Below are 17,060 nucleotides of genomic sequence, written 5' to 3'. Positions count from 1 at the left end.
AGGTGACGAGTGGAAGACGGCTTTTAATACGCGCGACGGTCACTATGAATACCTGGTGATGCCCTTCGGCCTTTGTAACGCCCCCGCCGTCTTCCAACAGTTTGTAAATGATATCTTTCGGGACTTGCTGTACCACTCCATCGTAGTCTATCTAGACGATATACTCATCTTCTCTCCAAATCTTCAACTTCACAGACAGACAGTGTCCGAAGTCCTACGACGTCTTCGCCAAAATCAACTGTTCTGTAAGTTGGAGAAGTGCGTTTTTGAGGTCACGTCCATTCCATTCTTGGGTCACATTCTCTCCGCCACTGGGATAGAGATGGACCCAGAGAAGGTGAGAGCCATCCAAGACTGGGCAGCCCCCACAACGCTCAAAGGAATTCAGAGATTCCTAGGGTTCTCAAACTATTACCGGCGATTTATCCGGAACTTCTCTACTATCGCTGCTCCCCTCACTGCTCTCACTTGCAAAGGAGCTGATCCAAGCCGATGGTCGCCCGAAGCATCCTCTGCCTTCCAGCAGTTAAAAAGAGCATTCGTGACGGCACCAATCCTCCTCCAACCAGACCTCGACAGGCCCTTCATTCTCGAGGTGGACGCATCCTCGGAAGGGATCGGGGCCATCTTGTCACAAAAAGGTGAGGATCAAGAATTACACCCTTGTGCCTTCCTCTCCAAAAAATTCCTTCCGGCAGAGAGGAATTACCCCATCGGGGAACAGGAGTTGCTTGCAGTCAAGGCTGCGTTAGAGGAGTGGCGATACCTTCTGGAGGGGGCACGGCATAAGATCACCGTGTATTCAGACCACAAAAATCTGTCCTTTCTTAAACAGGCTCAGTGCCTTACTGCCCGCCAAGCCCGTTGGGCGATGTTTTTTGAACGCTTTGATTTCCAAATTAAATTCCGACCTGGAACCACGAATACTAAGGCGGACGCTCTATCCCGCTCCTTTGAGACGACTTCTGACCTAGAGACACCTCCTCGTCCAATCCTCGATCCGGTGGTCTTCGCCCAAGTAACCATACAGCCATCTCCTCCTCCAGGTAAAACGTTTGTTCCCCCCGAACTCCGCAAGAAAATATTGACATGGGCACATTCTTCCCGCTTCGCAGGGCACGCAGGAGCACAAAAGACCTTGATGTTCCTGTCACGTTCTTATTGGTGGCCAACCATCCGCCACGACGTAACCAACTTCGTCGCCTCTTGTGTGAGATGTGCTCAGCATAAGGTGCCCAGAACAACTCCCGCTGGTCCTCTCCGCCCTCTAACCATTCCCACAGAACCATGGACCCATCTGTCAATGGACTTCATTTGTGAACTACCTCCCTCAAAAGGTCATACTGCAATCTGGGTAGTGGTTGACCGATTCTCTAAAATGGTCCATTTTTTCCCACTGAAAGGTCTCCCCTCTGCTCCAGTACTGGCCCAGCTGTTTATCTCAACCATTTTTAAACTCCATGGACTGCCCAAAGAGATTGTATCCGACCGCGGAGTACAGTTCGTTGCAAAGTTCTGGAGAGCTCTCTGTGCCGCGGTACAGGTCAAACTCAAGTTTTCCACTGCCTTTCACCCCCAGACCAACGGCCAGACAGAACGGGTGAATCAAGACTTGGAGGCCTTTATCCGACTGTTTGTCTCGTCTTCCCAAGATGACTGGGTGGATCTTCTCCCGTGGGCAGAATATATGCATAACAACTCCTATCACTCTTCCTCCGGAACCACTCCCTTCTTTACAGTATTCGGCAAACATCCACGGTCTCCGGATTTCTCAGAATTATCCTCTTCCGAAGTTCCTGCAGCAACCACTTCATTACAACGCTTTGCTAAAATCTGGTCAGAAGTCCACACCGCTCTTCTTAAATCTTCCGCCCGATACAAGAGGATGGCAGACAGAAAAAGAAGGGCAGCGCCCCGATTGAAAGTCGGAGACCGGGTATGGCTGTCTACCCGCCATATACGCCTCCGTCTGCCCTCTATGAAGCTGGCTCCTCGGTTCATTGGGCCATACCCTATCATCCAAGTCATTAATCCGGTCGCTTATAGACTTCAACTTCCTCCTTCCCTAAGGATTTCGAATTCCTTCCATGTGTCCCTCCTCAAGCCTTTAAGGTTGAACTCTTATCAAAATAGGATTCCCAAACCGCCCAAGATTAACTCCGAGAGTGGGGCTGAATTCGAGGTAAGACGCATTATAGACTCTCGCTGCCGCAAATCTCGTACCCAGTATCTGGTGGAATGGGTTGGGTTTGGTCCCGAAGAGAACTCTTGGGTGGATTCCATTGATCTTCACGCTCCGAAGCTGATAAAGCAATTTCTTCAGAGAAATCCTCACAAGGCCCATAGGCGCCCTGGGGTCACCCTGAAAAGGGGGGGTACTGTCACACGTAGCCGCGACGGAGCGCGGCGGGTACAGTACTCACCCGTCCGCGCCCGCCGCCGGCTAGCGTGTGCAGGTCCCAGGCTGCGGCGTGCGAGTAGGGGCAGCTCCAGGTAGGGATGGCAGCAGGGGAGGCCGGCGTCGCCATCTTGGTTGAGGGCAGGAGACAGATTGGCCCAGAGTGGAGGTTCCCTCCTCTTCCTGCGCTGTCAGCCAATGGCAGCCGCCCCCTGGGGATATAGGGGATCTGCCTAGGCTGTTCAGTGTCAGTGCAATGAGTCTTTGGAGTCATTCACAACTCCTAGCTGTTTCCTGGATCCTGGCTCTTTCTCTCCTGACTCTGGTGCCTTGCTCCCTGCATCTTTCTACAAGGAAGTTTTCTCCTGACACCAATGCTGCAAGTCCTACCTAGTGCTTGTTCCTGCTTGTGTCCCAGAATTACCCTGCTCAGCTTTCCGCTGTCCTTCTTCATTCAACTCATTCATTCCATCATCTTTCAGTCATCCGGATCCATTTCTTCTATCATCAAATCAACCTCTTTCCGGATCTTCCTCTATGTACTCTGGCTCATCAAGTATACGTTTCCAGATTTACCTGCCCGTTATTAGTATTGTGCTGGACTCTATTTAAGTTATCCAACTGTCACTTAAAGAAGTATTTGAGTGAAGTTTATCATTTATGAAATCCGTTATTAAACCGGCACGTTTCAATCCTACTCCTCCTGGTCCGTCTCCAGTTCCTGTGCACCACACGACTCCATCCAGCCCTTTAGCCGTGACAGCTTTGGCAGCCCTCTGAAGAAGTGCACGTGATGAAACGCGTTGGGTCGTGGCCTGGCGTTGATCATTCCTGAAGGAGTGTAACCTCTCCAACTGTGCCGCCTGAGGGTTATGCAGTATACATCAGCAGTGTGTGTGAAAACCGCCTGTGGTATGTGACCCATCTGTAATGCACGTGAATTTTATCACCATTTTAAACATTAAAAACAATACTTGCACTATGGAGCGCTCCGCATTTGAAATCCTTCCTGGGACTTGTAGTTCCTCATTGAAGACAGAGGATTTGCGCACCAGATATTTGTGATTTTTATATATATATATATATATATATATATATATATATATATATATATATATATACAAGTCCAATAAACGGATGGCACTCAGAAAAAATCAACAAGAGTCAGATGATTGTCAACGTTTCAGGGATCTTGTCCCTTTTATCAAGACATGTCTTGATAAAAGGGACAAGATCCCTGAAACGTTGACAATCATCTGACTCTTGTTGATTTTTTCTGAGTGCCATCCGTTTATTGGACTTGTATCGTTTACCTTTGGAAAGGCACCAGGGCAGTTGTGTGATAGCGGGGAGTGCCGGTCCTCTGGGGTACATATATATATATATATATATAAGCGTTGAAGATAGGCCTGGCACTCCTCCAGCGAGGTAAAGGACCCAGGTGCCCTCTGGATCGGTAATATACAGGTGTTGATAGGAGAAAACAAACGCGGCACTCTGGGAATTTGAGAAAAACATGTATTGTAGCAAAAACAGCTTCCAACGTTTCGGGGTCTGTATCACCCCTTTGTCAAGGAATATTGCACAATATTCCTTGACAAAGGGGTGATACAGACCCCGAAACGTTGGAAGCTGTTTTTGCTACAATACACGTTTTTCTCAAATTCCCAGAGTGCCGCGTTTGTTTTCTCCTATCAACACCTGTATATATATATATATATATATATATATATATATATATATATATATATAGTCACTCTTAGGGCCAGCACACCTCTTTACTCACAACTGTGGTGGTGCCTTGCCTGGTTTCCCAATTCCAGGATTCCAATATTCACGTAGCTTGTGGGGTGGCACTCACTCAATCAAATGGACTCAGATACAGGAGTATAAGCCAGGCTTATACTCCTGTATCTGAGTCATTTGATTGAGTGAGTGCCACCCCACAAGCTATGTGTATATATATATATATATATATACAAGGGTGTAACTACCCTAGGTGCAGGGGGTGCAGCTGCTATGGGGCCCAGAGCTGAGAGGGGCCCACTTTGCTTGTTAAAGTTACATGTGCTGTATACATTTTTCAGCATTAGGTGATAAATAGGGGCCCTTCCAAACTTTTGCTATGGGGCCCACATGTATCTAGTTACGCCACTGTATATATATATATATATATATATATATATACTGTATACACACATACAACAAGGTTTCCAATGCGCAAGGTCCAATATTAGAAGGTCTGTCATAGAGGTTAATAGCCTTTTTTTCCCATGTAGTGCAGCCTCTTCTCCTAGGATCCACTGTCTCCAGCAGCCAAGGGAAATTTCACATAGAAAACAAATGGAGGAGGTGCACACAATGAGCACGTATATTTCAACACTTTACTTAAAACTAAAAGCTCACATACATGTAAGTTTTAAAAGATGCACATCATCACTTTACCAATGTAGATACAGCGGTGACCGGCTTCCGTACAGGGCAAATCTCGATCCACTGTTAAGCAACTCCCACCGCCAAGCAGCAGCACGATGTTCCCCACTGCTTCACAGACAGAACCGGCTAGGCTTCCAGCGTCACTGCTAACACGCCATCAACGCGTTTCGTCACGTCAGGACTTCGTCAGGAGGCGTGTCTTTAGGGTGTCACAGGTTCGTTTGACTTAAAATTATGTGCTCTCAATTGTACATAATTTAATACAAATACATCAAAAAATATTTTTTTCTTAACCTATACGCAATACATAATACATCATTTAATACAAACACATGGTTCGAAAATACATTTTATAAAAAACTGTATACTACAATATTTTTACAGTGTTTCATTATGTGGTTATAATTTCTACATCCTACACTTTCTAATTTAATATCTTTATGAATATTTTATAAATTTTGTAGAAATTATAACCACATAATGAAACACTGTAAAAATATTGTAGTATACAGTTTTTTATAAAATGTATTTTCGAACCATGTGTTTGTATTAAATGATGTTTTATGTATTGCGTATAGGTTAAGAAAAAAATATTTTTTGATGTATTTGTATTCAATTATGTATTGAGTATAGGTTAAGAATTTTTTTTTGTATTTGTATTAAATTATGTACAATTGAGAGGTTATATTAAATAGCTCAATGATGTGGGCTTTATTGATTTTATATTGTAAGCACATATTTTTAAGTCAAACGATAATAGCCAAAAGTATGGTGTTAGAATTACACCAGCATGTATTACTTTGCTTTGTATTAGCAATAATAGGATTGAAGCCAGCTGAGTACTATCAGAGTCTGCTATATATACGTACCTGTGACACCCTAAAGACACGCCTCCTGACAAAGTCCTGACGTGACGAAACGCGTTGATGGCGTGTTAGCAGTGACGCTGGAAGCCTAGCCGGTTCTGTCTGTGAAGCCTTGGGGAACATCGTGCTGCTGCTGGCGGTGGGAGCTGCTTAACAGTGGATCGAGATTTGCCCTGTACGGAAGCCGGTCACCGCTGTATCTACATTGGTGAAGTGATGATGTGCATCTTTTAAAACTTACATGTATGTGAGCTTTTATTTTTTTATTAAAGTGTTGAAATATACGTGCTCATTGTGTGCGCCTCCTCCATTTGTTATATATATATATATATATATATATATATCAACAAAGAAATGAGAAACGTCACCCCGGGACTCTGTGACTCTGTGAAAACAAACGTGAAGTTTTACTTGTTGTCGGTCAACGCCGTTTCGAGCCTAGCTCGTCATCAGGACACTAAACCATATATACAGTTGTGCTCATAAGTTTACATACAGTCATGCAGTGCTGCACTGACGAGTCTGGATTCTGAGTCATGGGGAAAGCAAGAGAATTGTCAAAGGATTTGTGGAAAAAGGTAATTGAACTGTATAAAACAGGAAAGGGATATAAAAAGATATCCAAGCAATTGAGAATGCCAATCAGCAATGTTAAATCTCTAATTAAGAAGTGGAAAACTTGGGATTATGTGGAAACCAAATCACGGTCAGGTAGACCAACAAAAATGTCAGCCACAATTGCCAGGAAAATTGTTTGCGATGCAAAGAAAAATCCAGAAATAACTTCAGCTGAAATACAGGACTCTGAAAAAAAAGTGGTGTGGTTGTTTCATGCTGCACAATAAGGAGGCATTTGAAGAAAAATGGGCTGAGTCTCCAGAAGAAAGCCATTACTACGCAAATTCCACAAACCATCCCGCTTACAATACTCCAAGCAGCACAGAGACAAGCCTCAAAACTTCTGGAACAAAGTCATTGGGAGCGATGAGACCAAAATTTAACTTTTTGGCCACAACCATAAACTTTACATTCGGAGAGGAGTCAACAAGGCCTATGATGTAAGGTACACCATCCCTACTGTGAAACACAGAGGTGGATCGCTGATGTTTTGGGGATGTGTGATCTATAAATGCACTGGAAACAAAATTGATGGCAAGATGAATGCAGCATGTTATCAGAAAATACTGGAGGAAAATGTGCACTCATCAGCCCAGGAGCTGCGCATGGGATGTGCTTGGATGTTCCAACATGACAATGATCCAAAACACAAGGCCAAGTTGACCTGTCATTGGCTACAGCAGAATAAAGTGAAGGTTCTGGAGTGGCCATCTCAGTCTCCTGACCTAAATATCATTGAGCCACTCTGGGGAGATCTCAAACCTGCAGTTCATGCAAGACAGCCCAAGAATTTACAGGAACTGGAGGCTTTTTGCCAAGAAGAATAGGCAGCTTTACCACCTGAAAAATAGAAACGAACAGAATAGAATCAACTTTATTGGCCATGTACTGTATGCTTGCGCACACTAGAATTTTTTTGTGGATTTCAGTGCAGCATCAAGCAGGGATGAATGGGGGGGTGTCATTACATATGTTACATTGGGACATTACATGCAAGAGGAACATGCCCGCCAAGCTGCACGTCACCTAGGCAGCATTCAGCGGCATCACTGGTTGTTGCAGCAGCCAGGTTGGTAACAATAAAAGCAGGGACAGTACAGTTTTCACATGGGGACACATACCCGCCGAGCAGCACAGCGCCTAGGCAGCCATCAGCGGCGCCACTGGTCGATGCAGCAGCCAGTTGGGTAACAGTATGAGCACAGTATGAGGTAACAGTGTGAGCAGAGACAGCAAAGTTGTAACAGAGACAATACAGTTATCACATTGAGGACACGGGATACATATGGCTGAGTGCACAGTTCCTAGGTAGCCACTGCGGCGCAATCTTGCATCTTCCTGTAGGGAGAGCCGTGAGTAGCGTGGGTGATGGTGGTGGTGGGGGTGGGAGAGAGGCCTGGGGCTGGAGTTGGTGGGTGGTGGGGGAGAGAGAGTCAGTGAGGCCTGGGCAGAGTCAGTGAGGCCTGGGGCTGGAGTTGGGCCCTCCCTGGGCTGAGGTCCATGCCATAATGTCTCCTGGTGCCACCGTTGGTGCCCTCCCGTAGCTTTCCCTCACCTCTACCACTGATGCTCGCCGGGAGCCTAGATGCCAGGATTGCGGGATAGATGCCCGTAGACCTCTGTGTGGGGCCTCCGCTAGTCTGGATTGCCGCTGCCTGAGGGGATCCCAGCCCTCTATCCTCTTCACTCCTGGTGGCCATCTCAGCTCGCGATCCCGCAGTGGGGCTGGGGGGCTGGGGGATGGGAGCTCCGTGGATGGAGCTGGAGCTCCCAGTGTGGTTTCCTCTCCAACACCAGCAGAGGAGGGCGCCCGCCCACAGGCCGATGGTCCTGACCATCCTGCTGCTGCTCCAGAGCCTCATCCACAACTACCACAAAAGACTTCAAGCTGTCATTGATGTTAAAGGGGGCAATACACGGTATTAGGAACTGGGGTATGTAAACTTTTGATCAGGGTCATTTGGGTAGTTTCTGTTGTCATCATGATATACAAAGAGTAAACACAGTTGTTTTGACAATAAATGTTTGACAATAAATGGAGTCTCCCAACCACTAACCATGAGTGAATGAAAAGTGTGTGAGTTATCATTCATATTCTCTGAAAAATGGCCAGAAAGTCCCAAATTCTGCTAGGGTATGTAAACTTATGAGCACAACTATATTAGCATTAGTACCACGGGTGGGGGCTAGTGGCAGGGGGGCTTGCCACAGGTGGGGGAGAGTGTCTTGTGGTGGTGTGGTAGGGGCGGGTGTGCTGCTGGTAGTACAGCTGCAGGTACGGGGGTGGTGTCGGTGGGGCAGATGCATGGGTGCTGCACTTGGGTGGGGGAGGGTGGAGGTGCCGCAGGGGTTGGAATGGTGGGCTCGGCGGTTGGCATGGGTGAGGGACAGGGTGTGATCGTGGTTTGGATGGTGGAGAATCCGGTGTGCAGTGGGTGGGGGAGGGACAGGTGCGCATCCAGCAGTGCACAGGCTGAAAGTTGCTATGAAGTAGGCCCTGAGGATAATATGTTACTATGGAGGTGGATGTGGGTGTGCTGTGGTGTTGAATGTGAGGGTGCATTTGGTGGGTGGGGGTCAGGTGCAAGGTGCGGATGGTCGGATCAATGTGTTTGGAGGGGTGTGTGTGAGGGAGTGATTGTGTTATGGATACTGGTGGTGGTTGAGTTGCAGGTGCAGGGGTGGGCCATGTGTGTTGTGTTGTTGTGGTTAGGTGCTTTTGGTGATTGAGGGGTGGGTGCAGTGGTGCTGCAGTAGAGTGTAGGGATGGTTCATGGCCAATGTAGAATACTTTTGCCATCGATACGGGAGAACCAGATGGTTTCCCTCCATCAAAGGAATAGCAAAATGATGGGGTTATTTTTCTTCAAAGTGTCCGCACTGAGCTGTGCAGGGGGTGCGGAGATGAATGCTCCCGGGAACTGGAGGGGTGAGATGCTGGAGGGAGATGGGGGGGGGGGGTGTATAACGCTGGGAGGGGGTGACTAATTCTGCCCAGCGTTATACACACACATGATTGACACATCTGGCTAAATATATAAGAGACTAGGTGATTCATCGCGCCCTCCGGGCGCTCTTCACACCGTCGTGAGGGGCTTCGCCCCATTAGAAGTAGAAATATGTGAGTGTGAGGTATAGTGTACAGTGTAGAGCACTGTAGTGGCATTAGCGCAGTGATTGTAAATTAGCAGTGGAAGTGTAGTGAGTGGGATGCAGGGGCACAGCAGTAAATTAGAGAGTGTGGGGAGGGTGTTGTAAGGTAAGGACGGTAGTGTAATGTATGGAGTGTGGGGTGCAGGGTAAAGGTAGTAGTGTGCACAGGCATGGGCTATAGGATAGCAATGGTTTGGTAGTTTGTGTGGGGTGTAGGATAGGACTAATGTAGTTTGTGGTGTAGGGGTTGCATGGTTGCTGCAGTAGAGTAGTGTTTGCGTGGAGGAGTGTGTTGTTTGTAGTAGGGGGGCTAAACTTATAGTTTTATGTAGTGTGCAAAGCAGGCTAGAGCCGGATGTGTGTTGGACAGGGCCTTCCCTGAGTGGTTGTTGCAGCAGCACAACAATCGGCGTACTTGCGTGGATTTTGTCCGGGTACTCTGTTTTCCTCCCTCAAAGTGTAAAATTTAGTGGAAGCCTAATTGGCTCACAACAAAATCACCCTACAATGTGTGTGTGCGTGTATATGTGTTAGGGAATATAGATAGCAAGCTCCACTGGGGCAGGGACTGATGTGAATGTTCAAAGCGCAGTGGAATATGTGTGCGCTATAAAAGAAATTGTTAAGAAATAAATAAAATATATAGTGTGAGATGAAATGTTTAAGGGAGGAGAGGTGTGTTTCGAGAGGTGTTGGTGGTGTAGTGTAAAGGGGTGGTTGGTGGTACTTACATATGGTCGGGGAGAGTGAAGTATGTGGGAAAAGGTCCTGTACAGTGTAAATAGATGTGAGGATGTGTGTGGGGTGAAAGATTTAATAGAGATATCGGGTAAGTAGTGTGAAGTCTGTAGTATGTAGTTGGGTGTATTAGAAGCATGGATGTGTGTGTGTGTGTGTGTGTGTGTGTGTGTGTGTGTGTGTGTGTGTGTGTGTGATGTTGGGAGTATTGGAGGTGTGTGTGTGTGTAGAGTTGTGAGTATTGGAGGCATGCATGTGTGTGTGTGTGTAGAGTTGTGAGTATTGGAGGCATGCATGTGTGTGTCTAAACCCCCACAATATAGTGTGAGATTACATGTTTAAGGGAGGAGAGGTGTGTTAGAAGAGGCGTTGTTGGTGTAGTGTTATGGGGTGTTGGGTGGTAGGTATATATGGTGGTGTAGAGTGACGTTTGGTGGCAGCAGGTTATGGAGAGTGTAAATAGATGTGTGGATGTGTTAGGTGAAGTAGTGTGAGGTGCATGTGTATTGCAGATGTGAGTGTAAAAGGTGAGGTTGTGTGTTTTGTGAGTGGTGTAGGGTGCAGGAGATAATAGAGACATAGGGTAAGTAGTGTGAAGCCTGTGGCATGGAGTTGTGAGTATTGGGAGGCATGGGTCGGTGCGCGTGTGTGTGTGTGTGTGTGTGTGTGTGTGTATTGGAGGCATGGATAGGTGTGTGTGTTTGTGTGTGTGTGTATTGGAGGCATGGATGTGTGTGTAGTAGTGAGTATTGGAAGCATACATGTGTGTGTGTGTGTGTATGTGTGTGTAGTATTGAGTATTGGAGGCATGCATGTGTGTGTGTGTCTAAACCCCCACAATATAGTGTGAGATTACATGTTTAAGGGAGGAGAGGTGTGTTAGAAGAGGCGTTGTTGGTGTAGTGTTATGGGGTGGTGGGTGGTAGGTACATATGGTGGTGGAGTGTGACATTTGGTGGTAGCAGGTTATGGAGAGTGTAAATAGATGTGTGGATGTGTTAGGTGAAGTAGTGTGAGGTGCATGTGTTTTGGAGATGTGAGTGTAAAAGGTGAGGGTGTGTGTTTTGTGAGTGGTGTAGGGTGCAGGAGTTAATAGAGATATAGGGTAGGTAGTGTGAAGCATGTGGCATGGAGTTGTGAGTATTGGGAGGCATGGGTGGGTGCACGTGTGTGTGTGCGTATTGGAGGCATGGATGGGTGTGTGTAGTTGTGAATATTGGAGGCATGGGTGTGTGTGTGTGTGTAGGTGTGAGTACTGGTGGCATGAATGTGTGTGTGTAGTAGTAAGTATTGGAGTCATGCATGCGTGTGTGTGTGTGTATTAGTAGTAGTAGTAGTAGTAGTGAGTATTGGAGGCATGCATGTGTGTGTCTAAACCCACACAATATAGTGTGAGATGAAATGTTTAAGGGAGGAGAGGTGTGTTATAAGAGGCGTTGTTGGTGTAGTGGTATGGGGTGGTGGGTGGTACTTACATATGGTAATGTAGAGTGACGTTTGTTGGCAGCAGGTTATGGAGAGTGTAAATAGATGTGTGGATGTGTTAGGTGAAGTAGTGTGAGGTGCATGTGTATTGCAGATGTGAGTGTAAAAGGTGAGATTGTATGTTTTGTGAGTGGTGTAGGGTGCAGGAGAGAATAGAGATATAGGGTAAGTAGTGTGAAGCATGTGGCATGGAGTTGTGAGTCTTGTGAGGCATGGGTCGGTGCGCGTGTGTGTGTGTATTGGAGGCATGGGTCTGTGCGCGCGTGTGTGTGAGTATTGGAGGCATGGATGGGTGTGTGTGTGTGTGTGTGTAGAGTTGTGAGTATTGGAGGCATGGATGTGTGTGTGTAGTAGTGAGTATTGGAGGCATGCATGTGTGTGTGTGTGTGTGTGTGTGGGGTAGTGAGTATTGGAGGCATGCATGTGTGTGTGTGTGTGTCTAAACCCACACAATATAGTGTGAGATGAAATGTTTAAGGGAGGAGAGCTGTGTTATAAGAGGCGTTGTTGGTGTAGTGGTATGGGGTGGTGGGTGGTACTTACATATGGTAATGTAGAGTGATGTTTGTTGGCAGCAGGTTATGGAGAGTGTAAATAGATGTGTGGATGTGTTAGGTGAAGTAGTGTGAGGTGCATGTGTATTGCAGATGTGAGTGTAAAAGGTGAGGTTGTGTGTTTTGTGAGTGGTGTAGGGTGCAGAGGATAATAGAGACATAGGGTAAGTAGTGTGAAGCCTGTGGCATGGAGTTGTGAGTATTGGGAGGCATGGGTCGGTGCGCGTGTGTGTGTGTGAGTATTGGAGGCATGGATAGGTGTGTGTGTGTGTATTGGAGGCATGGATGTGTGTGTAGTAGTGAGTATTGGAGGCATGCGTGTGTGTGTGTAGTTTTCAGAATTGGAGGCATGCATGCATGTGTGTGTGTGTGTGTGTGTGTGTGTGTGTGTTTAAACCCCAACAATATAGTGTTTGATTACATGTTTAAGGGAGGAGAGGTGTGTTATAAGAGGCGTTGTTGGTGTAGTGTTATGGGGTGGTGAGAGGTACTTACATATGGTGGTGGAGATTGACGTTTGGTGGCAGCAGGTTATGGAGAGTGTAAATAGATGTGTGGATGTGTTAGGTGAAGTAGTGTGAGGTGCATGTGTATTGCAGATGTGAGTGTAAAAGGTGAGGTTGTGTGTTTTGTGAGTGGTGTAGGGTGCAGGAGTTAATAGAGATATAGGGTAAGTAGTGTGAAGCATGTGGCATGGAGTTGTGACTATTGGGAGGCATGGGTGGGTGCACGTGTGTGTGTGTGTGTGTGTGTGTGTGTGTGTGTGTGTGTGTGTGTGTGAGTATTGGAGGCATGGGTGTGTGTGTGTGTGTGTGTGTGTGTGTAGGTGTGAGTACTGGTGGCATGAATGTGTGTGTGTGTAGTAGTGAGTATTGGAGGCATGCATGCGTGTGTGTATGTGTGTGTGTGTGTGTGTGTAGTAGTAGTAGTGAGTATTGGAGGCATGCAGGGGTGATAGTGCGGTAAGGGAGGAGAGGTGCGTTAGATGCGGGGTTGGTGGTGTAGTGGTATGGGGTGGTGGGATGGTAGGTCGGGTCCTGTACAGTGGTGGTCAGTGGCAGCAGGGGTGATAGTGCGGTAAGGGAGGAGAGGTGTGTTCGGTAAGGGAGGAGAGGTGCGTTAGATGCGGGGTTGGTGGTGTAGTGGTATGGGGTGGTGGGATGGTAGGTCGGGTCCTGTACAGTGGTGGTCAGTGGCAGCAGGGGTGATAGTGCGGTAAGGGAGGAGAGGTGTGTTCGAAGCGGCGTTGGTGGTGTAGTGGTATGGGGTGTTGGGTGCCATAAGCCTACTAAAGTAGTAAATGCTGCATGTACTGGGCCTGTTTACTACTTTAGCACACCTATTATGGCACCCAGCACCCCATGGTGGGAGAGGCATTGTAGTGGTATGGGGTGGTGGGATGGTAGTTCGGGAGCGGAACAGTGGTGGTCAGCGTCAGCAGGGGTGACAGTGGGTTGGTACTTACTGTTGGTCAGCGGCAGCAGGGCATCCAGAGTGCGTCGATAGCAGGGGCTGGAGGGTGGCGCTGGATGGTATGATGTCCAGGACAGCGTCGGGCAGCGGCAGCTGTGGTCAGCAAGGCTAGCGGTGCACTGTGCACCTGCGATCCGGGCGTCTGTGGGCGGGCAGTTTGTGCGGAGGCAGCTCTCTGGGCTGGCAGCGGCTGGTGGTGCGCTGTGCACCTGCGGGCAGTGTGTGCGGAGGCAGCCTCAGCACTGCTGTCCATTCTTCGATCCGTCCGGGTGTGGGGGGATGCGCGGGCAATGTGGGCGGAGCCAGCGCCGTGTGTCGATCTGGCCGGGTGTGGGGGGATGCGCCTTTGGACGGCGTGCAGCAAGGGGCGGGCAATGTGGGCGGAGCCAGCGCCGCGTAATGTAGCTGGGCTGGCAGTGGCTGGTGGTGCGCTGTGCACCTGCAGGCAGTGTGTGCGGAGGCAGCCTCAGCACTGCTGTCCTCGAGCCGGCCGGGTGTGGGGGAATGCTTGGACGGCGTGTAGTAAGGGGCGGGCAATGTGGGCGGAGCCAGCGCCGTCTGTCGATCCTGCCGGGTGTGGGGGGATGCGCCTTTGGAAGGCATGTAGCAAGGGGGCGGGCAATGTGGGCGGAGCCAGCGTGACACACTTCTGGCCGGGTGTGGGAGGGGGGGGGGCGTCCTCGGACGGAGGGTATTTGTGCTGGGAGGGGCGGGGGAGGGGCGGTAGAGAGAAGTAGGAAAGTGAAGGGGGTGGGGTTGGGGGCGTGCTGTGCACCCATGGGGCAGGGGGGGGGGTGGGAGTGTTTGCGCTGAGTGGTAGGTGACTTGCTGCAGCTGCCTGGTGTAGAAGCCAGGGCAGTGTATGACGTTGGCCAGGTCTGTGTGTATGTGGAGCCCCGCCCACCGTTAGAGACTGGGTTTGAGTGACAGATCTGGCTAAATATATAAGAGATACATACTAGAGTTATGCCGGATTGCCCAGATCTGAGCCGGCAAGAACGACAGGGATCCGAGCCCAGATCCGAGCAGCATCCGGAGCCTGTCGCCTGACTCTGATCCAGGCGCGCGCGCAAAACTTCATCGCCCGGCGTGGGATTCTCGCAAGATCCGGAACTCTATATAAGTCCCGGCTCCGGCACCATTCTTCATTCGGCAAAGTCAGCAGATATTAGAGGTGCATAATATATAGCCTATGTACTGGTGCTAAATGGGAGCTGGCGGTGCATCCTCATGTGCGCAGCACTGTGTTCTGTGCTGTTTGTCATAGAAAGTCCCCACCACCTCTAGCCCCACATCTCGCCCCATGCACAGACCTGAGCGCTGATTTTTTCTTTGTTCCAACTTCACTTCCCTGTGTGTCACTATGATGATCCGGGCAGCGACGGCGGACAGCTTGCATTGCTATTTCTCGGTGGGGCAGGAAGCGCTGCTGAATTTGAAAAGACTGGCCCGGCGCTGATTGGCTGAATTCTTTCAGTGTCCGGCCAGACTTTTCAAATTCAGCAGCGCTTCCCTCCCCGCCGGCAAATAGCGCTACAAGCCGACAGCCGCTGCTGCCGCCCGAATCATCCCCGCTGCCATCTGCCACTGTGCCATCTGCCACCTGCTGCTGTGTCATCTTTCCCATTGCGATGGGCCCCTAGAATCCTGGGGCCCAATGGCAAATGCCCATTGCGCCCAATGGGAAAGACGGCACTGGTCCAGGGGTGATAATAAGTGTGCTGTATCAGTCCAGGGGTGAGCCAAAAGACGAGGTTTTTGAATTCTGCACAGATTAATGCTCTCTATTAGACGGGCAATTGACCGCTATATAATTTCTTTATGTTAGCGGGGGTGCCATCCTGACCAACTGGAAGTCAGTATTCAAAAAGAGACAAAAAAAGAAGTTGTTAATGGATGCACTCCTATTGGGTGTTGTACAGGGTGCCGACAGTCAGGATCCCGACAGTCATTAGGCCGACATCGGGATCCTGACTGGCCGGACTCAGACAGCGTGGCAAGCGCAACAAAGCTCCTTGCGGGCACGGTGGATTGCTACGCTCACCACCTATTCTATTCTCCCTCTATGGGGGTCGTGGACCACCACGAGGAAGACTAGCCGGTGGCCATTACATTGACCATAAATTATTTGAATTGGTTTTGGACAACCAAACCGAGGCACCCCCGCACAGTTTGGGAACCACTGGCTTAACCTTTCCTCGTAGCTTAAATTCTCTATTCCCCTAATAAGCTTTGTTGCTCTTCTTTGGATTGTTTCTAATTCTTTGATATCCTTTTTATAGTGTGGGGCCCAGAATTGTACTCCGTATTCGAAGTGCGGTCTAACCAATGATTTGTACAGAGACATAATTACTTTTGAGTCCCTAGTTTCCATGCCCCTTTTAATACATGCGAGAGTTTTGTTGGCCTTTTTTGTTGCTATATTACATTGAGCACTACACCCTAGTTTGTTGTCTATTTGGACTCCTAGATCCTTTTCGAGTACTGAATTACCCAATTCATCCCCGCTTAGGTTATAACTAGCACACTGGTTATGTCTCCCAAGGTGCATGACCTTGCATTTGTCCACATTGAACCTCATCTACCACTTTGTTGCCCACTCATCTAGATTGTCAAGATCATTTTGAAGCGTGGTGACATCTTCTGATGATTTAATAACTCTACTCAGTTTTGTATCGTCCGCAAAGATGGATACATTGCTGAGTAACCCCATCCCAATATCGTTAATAAAAATGTTAAATAAAATTGGCCCTAGAACCGAACCCTGTGGCACTCCACTTAGTACTGGTATATATTAGATACGGCACTGTTCACAACCACTCTTTGTTCTCTATTGCACAGCCAGTTCCCTACCCATCTACAGATATTTGCTTCTAATCCCAGGTCCTCCATTTTATTTATCAACCTCTTGCGTGGTACGGTGTCGAAGGATTTAGCAAAATCTAGGAAAAACACATCTACAGCGTTTCCATTATCAAGGTTTTTGCTAACCTCTTCATAGAAAATAAGTAGATTAGTTTGGCATGAACGATTTTTCACGAACCCATGCTGGTTATTACTGAGTAAACTATGAAGGTCTAAATATTCGGTACTTATGTATTATCTGGGCGTCCGATTTTTTCATTGCATAGCATCGCATGCAATAAAGTGGCATACAATGCAATGCAATGTGATTTTTCATTGTAAAGACCCAATTTTTAATTGTATAGTCAACCATGGGTGATTTCATACCCCCACTATCCAACTACGCATGGAGATGATTTTATATAGTGTGGTGAGCGCAGCGAGCCACCGAACCGAAGTGTGGCGAGCGCAGCGAGCCCCGCGAGGGGATGCAGA

Source organism: Crinia signifera, chromosome 7, assembly GCF_055691185.1.
Source record: "Crinia signifera chromosome 7, ASM5569118v1, whole genome shotgun sequence".
Taxonomy (NCBI): domain Eukaryota; kingdom Metazoa; phylum Chordata; class Amphibia; order Anura; family Myobatrachidae; genus Crinia; species Crinia signifera.
This window is presented reverse-complemented; position numbering follows the sequence as displayed.